The 18,708-nt window shown below is 40.3% G+C and overlaps 1 protein-coding gene across 1 annotated transcript in view; it reads right to left on the bottom strand.

Annotated features, from left to right (window-relative positions):
- Nucleotides 1-18,371, bottom strand: part of FGD4 (FYVE, RhoGEF and PH domain containing 4) — a 116,401-nt gene extending 98,030 nt beyond the window's left edge. The window contains exon 1 of the mRNA XM_065629005.1: nucleotides 18,352-18,371. The gene's annotated coding sequence lies outside the window, so the exon portion shown is untranslated. The remainder of the gene's footprint in view (nucleotides 1-18,351) is intronic.
- Nucleotides 18,372-18,708: the final 337 nt, after the last annotated feature.

Raw genomic sequence — 18,708 nt, 5'->3', positions numbered from 1 at the left:
TAAAACTAGTTTAAATGATTTGCTAATAGAGGAATTTTTCATAGAGGAATTCTTGAAAGTTCCTTGCTCCAAAAGGAAAAAAGTAGTAGCTTACCTCTTTCATGGGAAAAATGAACAGCTGTCCATCTTTGGTACTTTCTTCTGTAATTGTGGAACTAAATAGCATAACAGAGACCTCAGTGACATATTCTTCATCTTAAGACAGATTTAGAATAGCCTTAAAAGAAATGCCATGCAAAGACTTTCTAATAGAAACCCTTTCTCCATCTTTGATTCTGGCAAACTCGTTCTGACAGCTACAATAAAGAGGTTACTCCACAAGCCAACTATTCTGGTCACCTCCTAGAAGCTGGCATCACAGGAAAAAAGGCAGAAAAACAGTTCATGGGAATACCACAAATAAAGGACTGGACAAAATGCAAATTCAAGGGCAGTAACATGCCTGGCTACTGCATAGGCATCCCATACAGTTAATGGAATTACACGGCAGAAGTCTTTCTCAGCGAGGTTTTTAAATCACTCAAAGAATGTCTATAGCTTGACTGCCAAACACCTTATATTTCATTTATTCTTCCACAGCAGCAAGCAATTCACAGACTAAATAGCTCTCCTTCAAGTTATGAGGTGTAAAAAACCTGTTAGACTGATCTATTTAACAAAAAATCAAAACTACATTAAAAAAAGTGAAAATTGTTCTTAAAAGGCAGCTATTGGAGCTTGTAGACCCCACCACAAAAACCTTATAATTGTGCACACGCATAATGTACCCAGACACAGCCCTTGCAGTCATGAGTGTCTACTATTTTTCTTGAATGACTTTGAGCACTTTTGGAAAACAGGTTATTTATTCTTAAAGGAAGCATGCCAATTATTCCATGGATGAGCCATGCGAGCAGATAGCAGCTGCAGTAGCAGGTCAATAAGGCACTACATGAAGGGCAGCATTGCTTTGCTGCCCCTTCAAAGACAGATCACAAGCACTGCCTTCATTAACAAGTATTGACTGCCCTCTCTAATTACTGCATTCTAGCCCTCACATTTTCACCGCAGCACAAACCTCAGCTGTCTGCAGATGCCATTTACCCAGGTTAGATTTTGCTTTTCCCGACAATTTAGCACTCGGAAAAGAGGCAGGCAAACTTTTTTTTAGAAATGATACATACTTGTCAGATTTCAAAAAATAGCCACAATACCTAGAAATGTACTTACTGATACCAATATTTCAAATTATGTTCCTGAATCTGTTGGTTTGCATATCTAAAGTTAGAAAATAAAAATCCAGTATTTAGACTTGTAAATTAGAGAACTGGTTTTCAGAAGAGCTCAAACTTGGCACCTCAGAAAAACAGGCTATTTAGCTGTTACATTTGTACAGAAAATCCTGGCTGCAGAATGGAACAGTTCCAAACTTGCTCTCACAAGTCTCTGATTAACTGCACTGAGCAATACTTTTGCTTTCCCTAAGCATGATTTAGAAACAGATAATCCTAATTAACTACAGGTGGGAATTTAAAAGACTGTTTTAATTCTGAATAACACTGTCAGCAGAACAGAATACAGTTTAAATATTTTTCTTTTTTCTTTCTTCTTTTTTTCTTTAATGTTCCCAGGTAAACAAACCACCTCCAACCACTTTTCCCCCTTAAACATCCACTACATTAAATATCTGCCTTAAAAAAAACCTCTATGGAAAAATGACGGAACCCATACCATACCCTTCCCATTCTAAAGTACTTTCCTCTAACCCCAGTGATTTATTTACTTACCAGTGAAGACATCTAAGAGCACTTGTTATGGATTCCTTTCTTTTCCTTAGGTCAAAAGATACTTCTTTCTACACTGAGCTGACTTCCTGCTCACATCCTCAATGCCAATACCTGAGGTGGCTGCACAACCTACACACCAAAGGGCTCACTGTTTTCACTTCCTTTTGTGGCTTTCAAGGCCAAAATGAGGGTGAGCTTTTGTTCACCAGAATATCACACATTTCCAGTTACTTCATGAATATGCTGGTTTTTTAAAGTGAGAGCTTTACTCCTGCCTCCTGATACATCTTCTCATACTAGTTGGCTCCTACCTAGGGATGCATAGGAAGATGCCGAGAACCAAACTCCAAATACCTCCCTTTCATTCTTAGTGTTGTGCTTTGCATGTGTAACACATGCTCCAGAAAGCAGATAATTAAGTGAACATTAAAAGTCTGTCTGGATGAATGGAAAGTGCACTTCTGTAGCTACTAGAAGAATATATTGTTAGACTGCACTTCACCATGTGTTACAGAGCAATTTAGTTGTGTGCTGAGCATTGCCTGTTATTTCCATAGGAAAGCCTAAATTAACATCAACAAGTGTGTTTTTTGTCACCTGTACCCAAGGACCATCAGGTGTCTGAAAAAGACACCTGATCCTTGCTGGTTTATCTTTAAAACAAGGCATCCACACTGAAAAATGCACATGAGATTGTTGTAGATGTACTTAATCTTACTCTAGTTATTTGGCTGAAGGAATAAGTCGTTTTTCACAGGAGATCCAAGACACAAAAGATGTGTCAGCTTCCAGTAATGTCTTCTCAGTTTCACAAGTATTAGAGTAATGAGATCATATCAAATAGTTTTGGAATAGCCCGGCAGCTGAAACATCTTGTACTCATTGTATACAAGGTGAAAGTTTTTGAAGGACATCTCTTCACCACAATTCTGTCGAAGCAGTCTCAATATCAGCAGAGCAGTCCAAAAGAGATAACCATCTAAGTAGTTCTGGTTTCTCTAACGTAAAAGTCTGTGGTGTGAAAACACCCTAGAAATATATATAGAAATATCACCTTCAGTCTTGTACGCCATACTCTTTTCAAGTGGTTTATACAGCAACATGAAGCTTCAATGCATATTTGTCCAGTAATACAGATATATCAATTCAATAACACATAGTAGCCACCGCCTGTTTTTTAAAGGAGAGGGAGGGCTACTGATCCTTTAAGGTTTCTTTTCCTTAGACGACAACTCTGGAGGTAAAACTATACCATTCATACAGACTATGACAAATAGGTAAAAAAAAAAATTATCAAAACAAGTATCTGCAGAACCTTTGAAGGCTGATGTTTTGCTCCTGAGATGAAAAATACATCGATGAATGACAGCATTACAAAGGAAACATCGCAAGAAGAATTCAATGTATGAACATTCAATGTATGAACAAAGAATTCAATGTATGAACATTCATCTTGAATGCAGTTATTTTCCATGTCAGACAGTTTTCTGTTTTGTTAAGAACTACGAGCAAGGAGCTTAATCTGAACATACATATAAAGAAGATAAGGGGAGGTATGCAAAATGGTTTGATAACTGTCAGATGGGATGATGACAGCACTCGGAGACATATGGACCTGTTGTAATCCGTTAGAGACCACGTTCCTCCATACAGTCAAAAGCACTCCGTATACGACCAACACTGTTCCCGGTTAGCCTTTTATCGAAAGCTCCAAACCTCCAAGGAGCTTCTCCAGCTTTTAAAATTACACCCCTAGCACCCGCTAAACCAAAATGTGATCTGTAGGCCAGGCCCAAAATCACTCGTAGGACGGAACAAACAGGCCGACTTCGCTGAATTGGAGCCAGCTGGAAATACAGCAGCAGCCCCTCCAGCAGAGCACAGCACCACCGTGGCGGTGACAGCGGCCACCCCACCAGCTCCAGCCCAAAGAATGGCAGCAAGAGTTGGGAAAACGTGACAGTCAGACGTCTAAAGCTGACCCTCCCCGTTGCTGTGTGACTGCAGCTGCCGTGGTGGACACAGCGAAGACAGAATAAACCAGGCTGCGCCCTACGCATTCTGGTTCCAGCAAGGAAGCGATTTATTATTCTTTCTTCAGTAGAAGTCGGTGGAGAATTCGGTGAGCTACCATGTGGGAAATAAGGTGGTTTTACATTCAAATATGAAGTCAAAGAAATTACTGCACTGACTTTGCTTGTTTTGAGCCTAGTAAGTGCAGGATCCCTAACTAAGCTTGTGTACCAACACTGAGTTAAATATTTATCTGTCAAGACTTGCCTACATATTGTTGGATTTCATACAATGTTTTATTGATATTTGTCAATAAAGAGCATAATGCAGCTGCTCATACTTTAAGTTTCCATAGGTACCGTGTACTAATGTTGAATTTTCACATTTTCAACAAGCCACAGTTCTGTCTATAAAACAAAATGGTGCAAGTTTTGAAAGATACGGAAATTGAATAAAATTATTTAACTATAAATTACCTTATTGATCTTATTAAAATCACCTTAACTGAAGTTGAATAAAGTTCAGGTTTAGACTTTAAAAAAAATCAGGTTCTTGTCATATGTATAGAGTTAGAATATAAAGTTACCTTCATTGTAGCCTACGAGGAGCCACATAACACAGGTGTGGTTTTCTTTATTTCTTTTTTGTTGTTGTTGTTAATTCAAACACATGCATTAGAATTAACAGAACAAGTACACACCTGCCTCCTCTTTAATATCATACAGGTGAATCAGAGGGAACGTGCAGACATTGTCCACAATCCACTGATTGGGAAACAAACATGATGCATTTTTTCAGAAAGTTGTTTTGCCTGTATATTCCTAAATATCTCTGCTAACTCCTAATTAGAGAGTAGGATAATATTAAAAAAAAACCCAAAAAACCCAAACAAACAACCAAACAACCAAAACCAAATCAAACAAAAAAACCCCCAAAAAACACAACAAAAAACAACGAAATAGGAAGAAAAATACCCACAAGTTAATAGGGAGCAAACTGTGGAAGATTCTTAGATTGTTTTTGCTAAGGAAAAGTAATCACAGGGATCAATCAGTTGAAGGAACAAACCAACCAGCCTAAGGTCACATCAAGAAAAACCTCTTGTTGATTCAATACACAGTGAAAAAAGGATCTTCCGCTTATTTCTTTTACATTATAATCACTGTAGGAACCGCAAAAGCACAATAAAACAAAAAGGCAGCCTATAGTATAATAGTTTGCTGCTAAATTAAATTATTGGCAGTGAATTATTCAAGCATTTATTATACCCAGATGGATCTGGATCTCATCATGACATGCAACGTGTAAGCAAAATAAGAAATGGTCATTCTGCAGAAGAGATTATTGTATATTGATTATTCATTACATTTGTTCAGAACAAAGAGCTTGCTTTCTTTCTACACCGTGCTGAGGGGGCCGGGAAGAACATGTGAACAGAAGGAGAACCTCAGTGGATTAGGTTCCAGTGCCACCAAAGCTGCTGCCTCGCGTGCCGGTGCCTCAACACCCTGCAGAAGCTGCGGCAGACACGGTCCTTCACAACATCCACAGAAAAATCAGCCAGACTGCACAACGCTGATAAAAGTAGAGTCAAAGTGACCATTTGAAAAGGGAAAACTTTAGGCAACATTTGAGGCTCTTGATGTATTTCTAGATTTGATTGCTGTAGTAACAGACAAATGCAAGTCATTCTGCTGAGTTATCAAGAAGATTTTTAATGAAGTCAGGCAATCAAAACAGCCATGAAATTCCGACTGCTAGAACCTTTCTTATTACCTAATAAATTATCTTACAATATCAGACATGCATTAACTATTACCTTCAACAGACAAAATTCACTCGGTTTACATTTTCTACACAAATTCAATATGGTATGCAAAAGAAATACTAGCCAGTCAATAGAAAACATTCCAAGTCAGTATTAAAAAACTGGCGCTTTACTACCTTTGGCCTCATGCTTGCAGTAGCCACTGTACTAACAGGGTGGGTAGGCAGCATTCCTTAAACACGCATGAGGACAGATAATCCTGAAGAACCACCTCAGTTTGTGTAGCCCTTTCGCCTGTTACTCCACAGATATATGGCAGTTAGTTTTTTTCAGTGGAAGACAAAAAGCATTAACCGAAAGCCTCTGAATGAACTGGAGTTCAAAAAAAATCAAGTTAGATGTGGCTTATAGGCATTGCTCCTGCCCTTAACCTGCTAACATGAAGAACAGTAAGTCAGGATTTATGTCAGGAAAAAAATAATAAAAATCACATTATGCAACTGAAGGTTTAATACTTGAAAATATTAACCATACCCAAATGCTTATGTCAAAACTGTATCCATATCCAAACATATCCTAATGCTTAGGTCCACTACACTCTATCGAATTACATTAGGGATTAGATTGGTCCCCTGCTGTTTTATACACAGGGGATCTTTTCAGATTACCAATAAAACGGCCTTGGAAGAACCACCTATTACTGCAATGCCCATGACAAAGCCAATGCACTGAGACATCAGTCTTTTTGCTACAACGATGCAGCACCACAGCGGCTGAAGGAGCCTGTGCACTAAGAGCACTCTGAGCTGGGAGACACCTGGCATGAAACACGTTCTCCTCAGAGACCTTTGTATTTTCTTAATCACTATTTTCAGTTCCTTATTTTCTACTTCGGCTTGTGAAGGCGTTCCTTATTTTCCACAAACTTTTAAGCAATATTCGTGTACATTACTGTTATGTCCCAAATGGGTAAACAGTGACCCAATGCTGTTTATAAAAATAATAATTAAAAAAAAAATCCTTTTCTTTCCCTACAGCAGTTTCTGTCTGTGGCAAACCACCTATAATATTTTGAACAACAACAAAAAAAACGCCCCACAAACAAGGATATCAGACCTCTTTATTTTACATAGCACTGAAACCTCCTAATTGACCTGCACAGTCAAGGTTACAGTCCCTCAAATTGACCTCTGATTTGCTAAAAGACTTTAACTCAACTTAGTCTTTAAAAATTATGTTTTCCACAACAGGATTAAAAACAGAACCAACAAAGAAAACAACCCACACCCAACCAACCCACACTAACAGGAACCATGCTACAGTTAAACACCACACTCCCCAAATAATTAATTATATCATCATAATTTAAACAGCAGATCATTCAATGGTATAACATCCACACATAGAAAAAAGATAGGCGAAGAAGACAGTATACATTCCACACAGAAACACAGATAATTTGCTTCTATTTACTTGAATATTTGTCATTCAAGAGCTTATAGTAAAAGTGAAGGTGGTTCTTCATTAGCACAGGATTACCTAGTTTTATTCTATGTGGCTTGTTAGCAGCTGCTGTAAAGCAGTTCAGAAGTTTTAATTTAAAGTTTAACATGCTTACCAGCTATCGAAATCCTCTTGCCCTCTCTGAATGTAAGCCCACACACCAGGAAAAATAAAAAAGAAAAAAAATCCTTACGATAAAGAGTCCTTTCAGCACCATGAAGTCAGTTTGCAGTCCCCTCTCCTTACTTCCAGTTACTAAATAGCTTCTGCTTTCACAGAAAATCTAATCCCTTGTGTACCTGGGAAAAAAAACCCTTATCAGAAAGCCAATCCCGCCTCTACGCCCTGAGCCACTGTAAACACTGTATTTCAACTTCAAGCCACCTGCACTTCCACATATACTCAAAAAAAAAAAAAAAAAGTCAAATCCAACCATAGCACTTCAGACACCTCAGCTCTGGGCATTTTAGTTTCCAGTTCTGTTAGCCTTACCTATACTCAGGGTTGCCTACCATCTCACTGACTATAATAAGCATACAATCCTTGTCAGTCTTAGCAAGGATTACATATTCTCACTTTTCATATTTAAAAAGCATTTTTCCTTCCTGGAACTGAAGCCAACATTTGACAGCAAACAGCTGTTTTATTTGATTTCTTGAGGGAAAAATACTTAGACAAATTTCTTCATTTCCATCCCAAACTATATATTCAGAGTGGTACGTGGGTACAAAGGCAGCCCAAATACTCAGAATGAACAGATGGGAAGCTGAGTGGGGCAGGAGTGGGGTTTTTTTTCTTCCAATATGTACTTTTGTACAAGCACATATAGCTGAGCAGAGCATGGTAGAAAACAGAAGACTACTAAATATATGCACTCCCGTAGTCTTCAAAGAACATGTCATCTACTTCTGCTCGGGTTTCTACTCTCCTTCCCTGGGACCAAAGGAATGAAATAGTGAAAGATTTACTTTTTTTTTTTTAGGCCAGCATTGGTGTGAGCAATAGCACTCTACACCACAGGGCAGCAGAGGAAACATGATTTTTTTTTCCTGCAGCAAAGTCTCCAAAATGTCACTCTAATAGAGTATTTCCATATTTTTTCCTCATCTGTAAAATATCTCCCAAGCATCTCCAGGCAAAAGGAAACAATTGGAAAGCCTGGTGCTGCAAAGGGGAATTTATGACGTTTCCTGAGCCCGAACAAAATAACTTGAGTTTTCATTTGGAGTGCTGTATATTCACTCATCTACAAGCAAGGGTTTAGTTCCTGTAGCTACACCATATTTGAATATTCATTACATCATGCCTAGACACATTAACTGGGAAAGAGTTATATTAAACTGCTGTGCCCCTTAGCCATTCTGCATGCAGATGCTTCTGCAGCATTACCAAGCCAGTCTTCCTGACACTGGCCATTTTTCTCCGTGTCAGTTTTAAAACCACTTTCCTTTTTGAAAAGACTACATTAATATTCTCTCACAAAACCATAGTGCAAGTCATTAACTTTAGAGAATAAGAGTCTGAATTATCTGTATCAAAGAAGTTTTAGAAGACTGTGAAGGCTTTCTGATGTCTCATATAATAGGATCATGGTCCTGCTCAGTTATCAGATACTGCATGCTATGTCCCATGGATGCTGAACACATATGCCTCGACCTCAGCAGGACAGAAGCAATCAATAAGGACTTGGCGAATGCCTTTACACATGACTGTTTAACCCTGTGTGGAAAAAAAAAAGTAATCTGATAATTTGAGCTGCATGAGACACCCCTAGAAATACTACTCAGTGTTCTAAATCATGTAAATATTTAAATCAGCTAATCATAAGACAGGCACAGTGAAACTACTTAGTCCCTTTTTTCCTTTTTCATTTAGAGGCTACCACCTTCTTATCTCAACATTTTCTGTAAGTTGTGTTTAGCACAAAAAACAATTAAGATTAGTTTTAATCAGGATCCAGTCCCACACAACTGTTGAACAGCCTTTAGGAAGTAACAAAGAGGACACAATATTCACAACGGTAAGATTCACATGTTATATACCACATTCCAACATCCCGATATTACTCAGATTTTAAAATGGCAGACCTACTTTCCTGTTGCAGCGCAACTGAATTTACCGAAAACAACCAAAAACCCCATATAACACTAGTTAACTACACCATTGGTATCAGCCACATAAGCAGAAATTATACTGTTAAAAGTTAACAGTTGTCAAAACCTAGAAATAACAATATAGTTGGGATGAACAGCCACTTATTTGTTTAAGCTCTACCAAGATCCTTGGAAGAGATAACTCATTGGGGGTTTTGAACTTCCTCTAAACTCTCTGGTAATACACACAATGTTAATATTGTTCTCATTTCTATGAACAAAAGGCTTTTAATATATCCTGTGCACAAGCAGTAAAGTCCTTATACAGAAAATAAATAAGATAAAAGCTTAAAGGGGCAATTCTGCACAGTGAAGTTGAACCCTAAGGGCAGCCCATGCCAATACTAGCCAGGTCTCTTGTTGGCTCTACATGGCAGCTGGGACATTTTCCTCCCACTTTGACTGCATGTCAGGAATGCTATTCTGAAGAGATCCTCTATGCTTGATACAGGACAAGGAAAGGATAAAAGGAAGTCTAGAAATAGATTACGTGCACAACCAATGACTTGGGTGGTTGTGTTTTGACTTGCTTACACCCTTCCATTCAACCCAAGCACAAAAGCCACCACAGAGCGCTGCGGCAATTGCCTCCTGGTACCTGACCTACCTTGGCAGTCTCTAAACAGCATGTTCACAGCCAGCTCAGCCATTAGCATGCCATTCATTTGTAACACTGGTGAGCGCATGTCCACAGGATGAGATATAGATTGATAAATTATAAAGAACACTGTTTACTGCATTATCTTGCATAACTCAATAGAGTGTGAAGGTAATTACAGAGTAACAGCTGGGTCAGATTACCAGAACTTGATGAAAGTCAACTTAAAATAATTATCCATTTTAGAAAACAGGGTGGTTGTTAATGCACAAGTTTAAGTAACTAATAGATGCGACTTGCTTTCAAATTTAAAGTGCATCTTAATAAATTTCACATAGTTCTATATTTAGAATTAAAATAAGCCAAAACACAAATGCTGAATAACTTTATGCACTGATATAAATTCTCGTTTTATTGTATATACCACAAAAATTGGGTGTTTTGCAAAGCCTCCCCTAGAATCATATTTCCACCCAAGAATTTCCAAGCTTTTGGTTCAAAGACATAAAAACCCTCTTTTTTAAGAATTCAGAGGCTATAGGCTTTCAAAGGGCAAATAAACAAGATCCCTAAGAACTCTTGAAAACCATCCTCAGGTGTCTGTCATCCCATATAACTTTCTTGAATGCTGTAGCACTGATAGCCCATAGGGGAATAGTTGAAGTACAAAAGGATTCTACCTTAACGGATGAAATGTAATATCCTAATGTCAAAAGTCAATGTCAGAGTAAATGAAAAGGAATGTTCAGTATGTTTGTATTAAAATAGGGGCATTTTGGCAAAAGTCAACTGACGAAAAGGCTAGCAGCATAATTGCATAAAACTGAAAAAGCTTTCCATTCTATAAAAACCAATTCCTTCTGTCTTTATCACTGACTATGTTTTCATTCTTAAATCACCAATTCTGAAGATGAATGTAATTAGCCAGTAATTTTCATTTCCTAACTCAATTACTGATGTTAATACAAATAATGCATATATTAATATTCTATTAAGAAACTGAAGTATCACAGACAAGACAGTGAATGGTCACATGCGAGAGCAAAGAGGAAAATCATTCTGATTACTCATTGCAAGTTGTCATCAAGCCCTTCTGATACAGGACAAAACATTTTAAAATAAACTTATCTTCAAATATTATTTGCTTTAACAGTTTTACAATTCAGGTAATTTATAGTTTGTTTGGGGTTTGGTTTGGTTTGGTTGGTTGGTTTTTTGAGTCTGCTGTAGACCTTAACTTTGATTTTTTATTTAAAATACCTTTTTCATGGTGGAAGAGAATCTAGGAGTCTGAAACAGCTTAAGCAACTGAATGTCTCAGCCCGGCAGGAAGATAAAAGCTACCAATATAACCCTAAGTAAATAAATAAATAAGCTGGAGCTTAAAGACTAGACAGTCTCTGCAAGGAACAGTGACTGGTCAGGTCATGATCTTCAGCCAGAACCAGAAGCAGCAGCAGAGAGCTCTATACTTCATCCCCCCTCTTCTACCTCTAGAAGCCACGGGGTATGGGCAAGAGGATCTGCTCTCAAGTTTTCAAGATCGAGGCCTCTAATAATTCACAGAAACAGAAGACATACCAAAGATGCAGTTAGAAACTTCTCTGTTGAGTTTTCCTTCAGGTGCCACAAAGTCCCTAAAGAGATCCAGCCCACAGCAACCCCATCAAGAATGCAGAAGCACCACCCAGCACTGAACCAGGGTGTAGGACAGCCACCCGTGGAAGGGCCACCAGCAGCCCTAGTACCACAGCACCAGCCCTTGGGGCAGCTCAGACCCCGCTGGTTTCAAGCATGCGGGAGCCAGACAGAGTTAGAACATAATTATACAGCCACGAGGATAGGTGGCCTTACAGTAGCTGCAAGTCCCCACCATGAGGACTTGGTCGCAACAGCAACAACAGGACCAAAAGCCTAGCAAGGAAACATCACACACTAAACTAGTAAAAAGCCAAATATTTAAAAAGACAAATAGGAAGCCAGCTACTGAATCAGTCAGACTTATTTTTAATCGCTGGTCACCATTCTCTTTCCCCGACCCTCATCTCCACCTGGGCACGCTAACATCTATTTGAGAGGGAGGGCAAGTGCCTGCAGTTACTCATGAGGGGAAGGCTAAACGTGTAAGTTGCTGCATTATCATCTCTGCTGCAAGACATTTGTTCCGAAGTCAGGAATAAATCACAGGATTTCACATCTCACATTACAGTTCCACTGCGTTTTTCTTCTGTTCCAGGCTATTTAGCTTATTTTACATTAACATCTGTGACACACTTAGCATTAATACTTAGTAACTAACACTGTTTCGCTACTCTGCCCTACTTTCTACTTAGTGTCTTTTGCTTCCAATTTCTAATCCATTTCATGCTTCATTTTACTGAGTTTCAGTGTGATCAGAGGTGTCAAATTGCTCTGAAACTCGTTAAAAACACATTTCTTCACATGTCTGGCTTTGCAGATTACTGCAGTGGTTTAATTTTTCTCCTCTTGTGCTTTTACTCATTTCCCCATATCTTCTGGTATCGCCTTCTTGCTGTGTATTTGCGCACTGGGACCACATCTCTGATTTTTACTTGGTTCATCAACATTTCAGCAAAGCCCCATCCTCCCTCCCTTACATTAATTTCAGAAGTCGTTTCTTCTGCTAAAGCCATCTCTGTTAAAATGCTACTTCCAAGGCAGCTAGTTGAAGAAAACATTAAAAATTCCTCTTTCAATTTCCTCTTTTTTCTTGTTTGGGTTATTGACAAAACTCTCGTTCTGGGGATACTCTCTCTAAACAGAATTCTCTCTCCCCTTGTCAGAAGTAACGGAGTTTGTTGATAACAGCCTGAATAAATCGAGCTGTCCACAGCTACGCATTTGATTAAAATGTTTCGACCATCAAGAGCTGGAGGCAAAGTTTATTCATAGATTCAACACAATGGAAGGGATCATTCTGATCATTTAAATGTAACTATTCATGCTAGATCATTTCATATTCAGGAGAGATTATTACACACAGTAACCCATATTGGAACAGAAAAACATTTTTTCTTTCATAGAAAAAGGGGTCTCAGCTACAAGATTTGCAGTCAGCAGTTTGATTGAAATATTGAATTGACAATAACATTTTGAAGAAAATCTACCCAGCATTAATGAAACTAGAGGAAAAAGCCTACAAGTATCTTATTTTAAAATTTGCTTGCTTCATATTTTCCTTTCCCTCTGACAAATCCTTCATCCTGGGAAGATAATTTGTCTTATACAGCAAACGTGTAGCACTAAGACATAACAGTGCAAAATAGCGCAGTTGGAATGCTTTATCACAGATCACACTGTACCCAAGACATACTGGCAAACTGCATCAAATAAAAATACTGCCCCGTTATAAATGAGATTTTGACTGAAATGCTGGGAGATGAGATGGACCTTCACCACGACTTAAGAAGTAAGTGAAAAGTCTGACAACTGCAGTTATAAGCAGCACAGGTATTGACAAAGGACAAAATAGAAGTTGAAGGACAAAACACAACTCTTTTTTTTTTTGTATGAACCCTTTCCTTTATCAGTATTTGTGTTTTACCAGTCACCCAAAAGCAACACATTCTCCAAGCAAGCTCTCCTCCTCCAATCAAAAAAATCTCGCAACCATATTTATTTTTCTGCAAAAGCAACCTGCTTCTGTGATTTTGTACAACAAACTAATTTGTATTGCGTATGCAAACTATTACTTTCCAATTACAGATATGCCTAAAAGCACTTCAGGAATGGCATTTACCAGCACCTCTGCAATTTTGCCCTCTTGTGGCGTGTTCTAAAGAAGCCTCTCCAGAACAGAGCAGACTTATTCTATTTTCAGCAAACTCACATCAAATTGTCACTCTTCCTTGAAACCCTTTGTGTTGTCATTAGCAAGACAAGCAGTGTGAACACAAATTCTAATTTATTTAAGGAAATCACCATCTGATCACCAGGAAGCCAGTATTACAAGACCAACAACAATTATTGGGTAAAGCAGACATTGTTTGGAATAAATAGCCTTGCCAAGCCAACCCAAGATACACATAAGCTACTTTCCTGGATAGTCTATGAACCAAACGCTACATTCTTATTGGCTTCAGACAGGTTATTTTGTTCCTAAATATTTGCAGGAGAAGCAGCGGAAGAAAGGAATAAGAAAATAGCAAAATAACATTCAGGAAGCTAAGTTCCATTTCCTGGCACTTTGACACAACACATTTGCTTCAATAAGGGCCTCACGGGATTAATTTAGCCCACAGAAACAGGAAGGTCTCTAATAACAGAAGGGAAAATATATTTTCATGCAAGTTCCGCATAAAGCAATTTTTTATACTTTGCTTTCCCCTCATTTTTGCAAGGAGAGGAATATTTAGAAGCAATTTCCTATATACTCACCATCCCTTCTCTGCATTTTCAAGTATCAGCTCTCCTTGAAAAATCTCAGCTTCAGAAAAATTTCAAAAACCCTACATTCACCAGGAAGGTGTGCAGTGCAAATAGTTCTCTTTCATGGTGCATTTACAGGTTCCTATCACTGCTTAGATTAGCCTTAATGATCATATAGGTTTTTTCCTGAACACGCTGTTTAGCAATCAGATTTTCAATCACTGCAGACCAGTCTACAAAATGCAATGGGTAACATAAAGCCAGGAGCAAGGAAAATGATATTCCAAAGTTAATTGTTTAAAGAAAACAACAAACAAACAACAGAAAAACCCCACCCCACAACCAAAACTATCAGGCAGGGCATAGTTATTGCTCAAGCTTTTAAAGAATAAACCCCTCAACAATATAGACATTTTTTATAGCCTAGAGCAGCATGTTATTAGAGTCTCATTTGGTTATCTTCCACTGCAAAATAAAAACCCAAAAGACCACTGAAGTTTTGTTAAATGGATGTGATTTTATAGGATTATGTTAACAGGCAGAGATACAACAGTAGTGGTGGGGAACTACTTTTTTTCCTCGTCAGTGTTTGCAGACACCTTGCTGCAGTGAATGCTGTCCTGAATGCAAATTACCTTAGCTCTCTAAGAGGCACACCGCAATGTCTGAGACTGCCAATATGCAGTATAACACCAGTATAATGTAGCAAAGGGGAACAGGAGAAAACAGTCCGGAAAGTGTGTAAATTTGCACTGGAGCAAACAAACACAAGGAACCAGTGCAAGATTTGAATTTCACAAAGTGTTAATCTGTGCAGCAAGCACAAGGGTGACTGTACTGATACGAGGAAGAAGATGTTTTTTGCTATGAAAGTGAGTTACTGCGTCCTTGTGTCCTGAGCGATGTTTTCACTACACAGCTAAATCAAGTCAATTAAGGCAAAATACAGCCTTCTGGGATAACTTAATCCAATGCAGAATCAAAGTACTGCCATGCTCACACTTTGCAGAGCTCGTCTTGTGAAAGGTGCGACCAGGCAAGCAGTCGCCTATGTCTGCTTCTTGGCAGATAGCTAATTTTGAGTTAACATGCACACATACATTTGAAGTAAAGATTTGTTCCAGTTAGTAGCAACTCTGAATTCTAATTCAGCAGAAAAAGATGACATTAAATCCCCACTAGTTATTCCCTTCAAAAACAGATTATTAATCATGCTACTCCACTGAAAGCTCTTCTCTAAACTGTCTCTAGATATCAGCCTTGACACTTTCTAGGCATTTCAAAGTATCTCTGAAGATTCAAGTACTCTTTTGTCCAAAACTTTAAATTAATGTCAACTTCTAATAGGAAATAATTTTTGCTTTGTCCTGTAAGTAGTTTAACACACCAAGCTTTTCCAAACTCAAATGTTAACAAAATTCAGTTGCAATTTTGCACATGACAATTAACCTCAATGAGTTAGACTATAGTGTGTTGAAGAGGAGAAAGATTCTTCTGTTACAAGTCAGACACTTAGATTGCAATGCACAACGGAAGTTCAATGCTGCAACAGAAACCCCACTTCAGCATTAGAAATTTTTCAAACACCACCAAGAATGGAAATACTTTGAGGGCTTCCATCTCTCAGCATAAAAATCCTGTGATATTGTCTACTTCATCAGGCCAGTGTCAAAGGCTCTGAGGAAACTATTGAGTGTACAGGAGTTATAACAGTTGTTATTAAGTCTTCTCACTAATACACAATTTACTAGTCTGAGAAGAGTTCTGATATGCCTGCCACATATAATCCAGATTTTTTCTAATGCATTTCTAAGCAAATACAGCTGATGTAAGACATCTAGTTTCTCCAGTTGCAGTCCAGATACAGATCTGAGACAATTGCCAGAGTCCTGTCCCCAAGCAGTAACTTAAGTGACGAGCGTATTTCACAACACTTGGCAGAGACAAGGATCAGAGGTGTGTGGGCTACACTAACTTCTCCCTCCCCATAAAGTTTTCAAGCAGGTCAAAAGCATACTGCATTATACAACCCCTTTAAAATCCAGTTAGCGCTTTGTAAGCCAAAAAAAGCGTAAACACCCTGGTTTGTTTTTTTTTTTAATAAGCAAAAGAACACACCCAGCTTTCTGCTGCACCTGGGGGTTAACGTTTATGCTTGCAGAATCAAGGCAGTTTGATCACTTTTATCAATAACAGAAGTAAATGCAGGCATGCTCTGACTACAGAGAGGGAGGCTACAAAGCTATCCTGGGATTAAAGGATGCTGGAGCACATGCTGCAGTGGCCACTGCCAACAGGAGGAGCAGATAGGGAGTCAAAGTCCCACTAAGAGAAAATACACTGTTTTTATACACAAGGTTTCTTCACCTAATTTTCTAGGAGAAATGGACTACGAATGAAAAAAAAGAGAGGATTTATGTACATACATGAGAAAAGCTAAAAATCGTCACCACGTCTCCCTTTTATTTCCCATATCTTTAGGATTCATTTCCTTATTTTAATTTTGTATTTAATATTGCAATCATGATGCAAGAAAGTACTATAAAATTGATTATTGCTGTTCAGAGATATTTGGTAAGCAGCATGTTGCTCATTGCGGCCCTCACAACCTTCCTGCCATCTAAAAGCCACAAGAATGCCCACACTGAAAAGCTATGCATTGCATATATGCTTAGTAAATAAAAGTCATGGGGTGGAGTTGGTGTGTGTACAGATGAAAAGAGCAACAATAAGATATTGTAGATGAGTATGAAACTGTTACCCAGGAGTCTAAGGTAACAGTGAGCAACTGCAGGAGCCTAATGACACTAAAGTAGAAACTGACAGAAAACACAGAGTTCCTATTTTAAGTGTACCTCTATTAGAGGAAAATGAAATCCATTAAGTCTGCATACTACGCATAGACCTTTTTCCCCCAACGTAAACGCACAAGTAAAGCCTTGGAAAAAAAAAACCCACTGCTAAAAAAATTGTGCTTTCATGCACATATCCAAAGTCACTACCAGTTAAAGATCTATTAAACACGCTATGAACAGCACCGCAAGAATCTGTTCTTATCTGTGCATACTCGTTGTTAAATTAAGCAGGCCTCTTGCCTGAGAAACTGTAAAAAGACAGTGCCCAAGCAAAAAATCTCTGTCCTTATATTTGTCATGTAATCATTCCCAACAATATAACAAGCATATGTCAAAGATTTCAAGCTTTATTTCATCCACTTTGTCCTTCCACATCCATAAAAGCAAGCCACCGTGACATCACAAGCAGGAGCACAGTCTGTCACACCTGCTGTCACATCACAGAATCACAAAGTTTAGACAGATAAATGGCTGTGTGCATTAACTCGTTCATAGGCAATAGCCTTCTGAAGTTTGGATTTTACGATTGCTTGTTTTTCCAGCATGACCAAGGTAACACAGATAACCAGCCTAAGGTGACCGTCCCTTTCAGCAGTACTGAATTAAAGGTGTAGCAAGTGCCTTCTGAAGCTTAACATGTCAAACAGGTCTAACGCAGGTTTGTTGCTCAAGGGGGCAAAGAAAGAGGCATCGGGGAGGGGCAGGCGTGACACACGAGTCTGTCAGAGAAGGCAGACTGCTTTCCTGCCAGTCGAAGAGTTGTTAAAAGTACAACTTCAGAACATTTCGTGCCGAGACGGGGGATGAGCTGCGCTGCGGCTGCCCCCAACTCCGAGGGCCCGGCAAGCTGCCCCCCCACCCCATCTCGGCCCCTCAGAAAAGCGGTTCTGCAGCCGCCACGGCCGCCCGAGGGGACATTCGTGCCAGCACCGCGCCGGCACGCACGGCAAAACCTGATACGGTGAAGCTTCCTTCCCGACTTCGACGGGGAAACACCACCTGGTAGCTACACCCGCCGCCCGCTGCCAGCCTGGCGGGCAGAGGAAGCCCGTGGGAACTCGCCGCAGGAGCCAGCCCGCCCCGAACCCGCAGGGCGGCGGGACCCGGGCAGGACCGCGCCGCCGCCTTCCCCGCTCCCCCCGGGGCAAGCCGGCCCCGGCTGCCCGCCGGCACCTCCCGCCGGGTCCCCCCCAGCAGCGGGGCTCTTCCGTGTGCCCCCGCAGCGCTGCGGGGCCGACAGCTGCGCCCGCGCTGACGGCGGGGCCGGGGCAGCGGCCTGGGCCGAAGGAACCGTCAAGGCCATTACCTGCGGGCGTTCTCCGGGGGGCCGCCCCCGGGGGGGGGCCCGCGGGGCAGGTGGGCGCTGCTCCGTGGGAGGCGGCGGTGGCGGGGCCGAATTTCCTGCGGATGGCCGCCCGCCTGAAGTGCGCGCCGTCGACTCCGCTCATCCTTGGGGTTGGGGGAGAGACGGGGAGAAGGAGAGCGAGTGAGAAGCGGCGGGGTCCTCAGCGTCCCTCCCGCCGCGGGGGCGCTGGGGCCGGCATAGCCCCGAGGGCAGCGCCTCCCTCTCCGGCCGCCTCCCGCGCCGGTCCCACACCTGCCTGCCGCTCCCCGCTGCTTCCCTCCCCCCCCGTCAGCACCTGCCCGGGCGCCTCCTCCCGCC

This window comes from Caloenas nicobarica, chromosome 1 (genome assembly GCF_036013445.1).
Source record: "Caloenas nicobarica isolate bCalNic1 chromosome 1, bCalNic1.hap1, whole genome shotgun sequence".
Classification (NCBI taxonomy): Eukaryota; Metazoa; Chordata; class Aves; order Columbiformes; family Columbidae; genus Caloenas; species Caloenas nicobarica.
This window is presented reverse-complemented; position numbering and strand designations above follow the sequence as displayed.